Source organism: Cryptomeria japonica, chromosome 7 (genome assembly GCF_030272615.1).
Source record: "Cryptomeria japonica chromosome 7, Sugi_1.0, whole genome shotgun sequence".
NCBI lineage: Eukaryota > Viridiplantae > Streptophyta > Pinopsida > Cupressales > Cupressaceae > Cryptomeria > Cryptomeria japonica.
In genome coordinates, this window is record NC_081411.1 from 695,943,806 (window position 1) to 695,947,673 (window position 3,868).

Below are 3,868 nucleotides of genomic sequence, written 5' to 3' on the forward strand. Positions count from 1 at the left end.
TCTAAGTAGGCATTTTCGAGATTTAATAACTTTATATTTGTAATTCTTCATGCTAAACTGGTTGTCCCAGTAAATTCTCCTATCAATAAAGTAACCCTATACCAATTTGCACAATCCTAGGACACCATCTGCTATTTTTCCAAATTCAATTTCATCTGCAATTTATTCATTTCATTACTTGCACATTGCAAAACTCACCAAAGTAGCCTTCTGTTGAGATTAATATTTCACACCCAGATTACCTTCAGATTGAACTAATTGACCCATGTAATTATTTGTATCACAGTGAACTCCGGTGCAAGGTTTTAGAGCCCCATCATTCCATTTAATTTTTTTTCGAGCCTAGACCAAATGCAATTTATGCAAATTTAAAACTTGCACAAGGTTAAAATCAATTATGGAACCCACTTTGAAAATCAATATCTCTCACCTTAGAATGAATTTCTTAGAGCTGTTAGTTGCATTGAAATCTCTAGTTAAATGTTTACATGATTGGCAGCTCCCTTGACCTCATAGTGTGATTTGGCCAGTTTTCAGGGTTGAATCTAGATGTAAGAAACCAAGTTTGGACATTTTTAGAAAGGGACAAAAATGCACAATTCGATAATGTTTAAAATCAATTAATGATCACAAAATCACTCCAAATTATTCCTTGGCAATTGATGTCAGAACAAGATTTTTGGTTAAAAGGGAGAGAACTTTCACAAAAGTTTTCTTTCCTAATACTAGGCCTTTTCACTATGGATATTGGTTTGAGAAGAATGGTTTATTTGATCATCAGATGAGGTTATTATTGTTACAAGTTCATTAATGAAAGACATGAATAGCAAGCCAAATTTAATAATGACACACAAGGACTTGACTTCATCTTTCACAAGGGTAAATATTTCACTTTCTAGAATCTTGATAATTTAAATCAATATTTTTGAGGCTATTGAAATTCAAGTTGAATGGTTGATTTCAAATTTTCACTATATGTGGGAGATAAATGTGGCTCCCATAAGGATAGAGCCCACTATATAGTTTTAAAAAGGAGGCAGATGAATATCATATAAAAGGGAAAGAAAAATTATCTGCTTGAAAAAATCAAAATTAAAATCATTCTAATATGATTTAAATTAATAATTATAAACACTATAAAAGGGAAAGAAAAATTATCTACCTGAAAAAATCATTAAATGAGCAAATGAGGTCGTGGGCCCCCAAGTTTTTCTACATAACATTGCATATATGTGAAGGTAAAAATGGTTTCACCGTAAAAAGGAGCTACATCGAAAAGAAGTTTATGAAGGCATTTCAACTTGTTTAAAATCTCTATACAAAGTAATACATAGTGTGGACCCCACAAGAAAAGAAATGTTTATTTTCGATGAAACTTAGCATGAGAACTCTTGGTTGGAATTTCCCAACACGATGTCATGTCGTAGATTGCAATGATTGAATAGATTTTGACAATGCTTTAGAGGGTTCCCATGCCAGTAGTAGATGTAGAGACAAATTCTACAATGATTCCCAGTATACTCCCAGCCCACGCCTAAATGGTGGCTTTGGAATGGTTTATAGGCAGGCCTAAAATATCTTATGAAATACTGTCGTTGCAACTTGTACTGGTAGATGAAAGAAAAATACATAAGCTTGGAAATATATTATGAATGAGTCAGTTAATGAATAAAAGAGGAGTTTTGAACATCCTATAATGGTCTTACAGATATATATGTAAGCATGGATAACACAAGCTTGGTTAACTAAATGTTTCAAAGAGATGTTATCCCAATAAATTGAGATGCAAATATTGAAACAGTTTATACACAGTCATTAAAGCAAAGCAAGGTGAATTTTTGTCAAACATTATAGTTGGAAATTCCATGGTAAATATATATATGCATATGAAAGAAAAGACACTGTCTGTGAATTATTTAAAAAATGATATCTCGAACGAATGTTGTCTTATGGTCTACAATATTCAAAAAATTGTTGGCATTATAATAGACAAGAAGAAGGTTGGCATTCCAATTACAATGAGAGATTGTTGGCATTTCTTAAGGATATTGAGAAGGTTGTTGATGACTATGGATATAACTGATTAAGGATGATTACTGTCTTAATATTATTATTTTGTCATTGATGTCAAGAAATTGATTTTCTACTTCAGTATGATGTTGCCAAATCTTAAGAAGTATGATTTGAAGATTATAAAGAAGTCGGTAAAAGACACAGAAAGAATATGATGAATAAGGGGTTAAGTTATTCAATGGGCAACTATTACCGAGTTAGACAATGATGAAATCATGATGTTTAGAGTGTTTTGATATCCTACATATGCTATTGTTTGAAAGGTTAATATTATACTATGCTACTGAGCAAAGAACCTAGTCGGTAAACCCTAAGGAACCTAGTTGGTAAAACCCTAAGGTTATCGCTATCAGTTAATGAAGGCAGAATGTCTACCAAGTGAAGTTTAGTATTCACCAAGTTGTTACCGAGTTACAACCGAGCTATAACAGAATGCATTAAACGTTTACATGTGATATTTAATGAAGGAAGCTGATGAGCTGGAGCAAATTAAATGATTGGTAAGTCGTGTATGAAGATTGTTAAAGAATCTATGGTAAAGAAAGATTGGCAGGAAGATGTATAGCTCAGTTTGAACTACAATACCCTATCACAAGTTCCAAGGCGAGGTAAAACATTTTCAGATCAAAGGATACATTGAACCTGGACAAGATTGAAGATCTGATGGCTATGATTGATCATGGGAAATGTGATCAAGGAGATTAAGTGGTTGGAAGATTGTTTATAAATAGGAAACTGTTGATAAACAATATATGCGGGCAAGTGTATGCACAGGGATGCTACATAGCGATTATCAAGCATAGAAGCTTGAAGACCTGTTAGAATAATAGAGTATGGATGCCCAGCAGATAGACAAGATTAGTTCTATGTCTAAATTGTATTGAACAAATAGGAATTTGCTTTAGCATTTTTAGATGTGAAGTTGTAGACATATTTTTATTACTGTTATTTTGAGAAGTAGTAGAAAATCTCTTAACCGAGTGGACTTAACAGTCTTATATGTAAATCCTCTAGCAAGGTGACATTCTTATTGAGTGTTTGAAATCCTTTAACAAGGTCACTTCTAACAAGGTGAAGATCCTAATAGATCTGAGGGAAATCCCTTAACCGGGTCACATCTAGCAATGTGTATGTAATCTTTAACAAGATTTGCTTTTAACTGAGAATACTCTAGAAGAGTATATTTCTTAGTGGGTCCGAAATCCCATAGTGGTTTTTCCCTACTTGGGTTTCCACATTAAATCTGGTGTTATGAGGTTTATATTGTTCATATGCTTTTGAGAATGCATGTTTGACAATTTTGGTTATATGACTGATATATATGTTACCGAGGTTGAATCTATTGTTTCTATTGAAGATTAAGTTTGAATGATTCACCCCCCCCACCCTCTCATATTGTTAGCTTGGCATCTATACTAATCATATTTAGTATCAGAACTATCAATTGGTATCAGAGCTTTGGACTCTGAAAGAAAAGTTTAAAGGCACTTGAGTTAAAGATCCAAAGATGTATAAGAGGGATGCACCGAAGCTAAATAAGTCAAGTTTCTCTACATGGCAGAAAAGGATGAAGCTACATCTATCAGGAATTGGAGAATATGTTGTCTATTATCTAGAGAACGATTTCATCACACCAAGCACCTATCCATTGACAATGGAAGAGATAAAGGCAAAGAAAGAACATATTCAAGCAATGATTGAAATAACATCTGCATTGACCGACTCAGAGTTCAATGATCTAGAAGGATGTACTGATGCAAAGGCAATGTGGACTAAGCTCATATCTGTGTATGGT